The sequence below is a fragment of the Octodon degus genome, unplaced genomic scaffold (assembly GCF_000260255.1).
Source record: "Octodon degus isolate 3935 unplaced genomic scaffold, OctDeg1.0 scaffold00039, whole genome shotgun sequence".
NCBI lineage: Eukaryota > Metazoa > Chordata > Mammalia > Rodentia > Octodontidae > Octodon > Octodon degus.
This window is the reverse complement of record NW_004524615.1, coordinates 11,474,605-11,475,683: the sequence shown is the minus strand read 5'-3', so window position 1 is coordinate 11,475,683 and position 1,079 is coordinate 11,474,605.

Genomic DNA, 1,079 nt, shown 5'->3' with positions numbered 1-1,079 from the left:
CTGAGCTATATCCCCAGCTTGAAAATGATTTTAATGAGATCCTATTTGTTGGTTCTTTGTAGTACTTCCTGTGTAATACTCATGAAGTCTCTGGCTACACCTATGTCTTCAAGACTTCTACATAGTCTCTCTTCCAGTAGGTCTAGCATTCCTGTTTTAATGATCTTCGATCATTTTTGATTTTAGTTTAGTGTATGGTGATAGATACAGCCTAGTTTTAGTCTCTGGCATGTAGAAAACCAGTTTTTCCGGCACCATTTCTTTTCTTTTTGAAAGAAAGTACAAATTAGAATAAAAACAGAAAAAATTACAAGTGATACACAATTTCACTTAATAAAATAATATGAATTTTACAGTATTTGTTATAATACAGTGTTGTCTTCCAGTCAGTTATTCATACTACCAGATATATGCATGTAAAATTGGAAGAAGAAAGAAAAAAAGAAGCAAATGCATAAGAAATTAAGAAGACAAAAGTACATTAATTGAAAAAAATGAGACAAAACAAATTATCCACTTTTTCCATAGACCAGCAGAAATTCACAGTACAGTTGTCCAAACCATCCTGCTTATATACATACATAAATCTCTTTTCCCTACTCCCTCTCTTGTCCTTCTCCTCAACTCAGTAACTTTCCTATTGAATAAGTTCCTTCCCTATTCCTAGTATTTCTTGTACCCTTCAGATTCCATTTTTCTCTTTCAGATTCTCACACTAAGGAGACAATATGATGCTTGCATATGTGAGTCTGATTTAGTCCACTTAAGAGTACATTCTCTAGTTGCATTCATTAACCAGCAAAAGACTCAAATTCATCTTGTTTTATAGCTGAATAATACTCCACTGTGTAAAAGTACCATATCTTCCTTATCCATTCTTCAGCTGATGGGCACCTGGGTTGTTCCCAAGATTTAGCTATGACAAATTGCACTGCTATAAACATGGGTGCACACATATCACTGTGGTATGAGGTTTTCAGTTGTTTTGGAAAAATACCCAGGAGGGGAACAGCTGGTTTGAATGAGATCTTCAATCCTAGTTTTTGAAGGAATCTCCACACTGATTTTCTTTTTTTTTT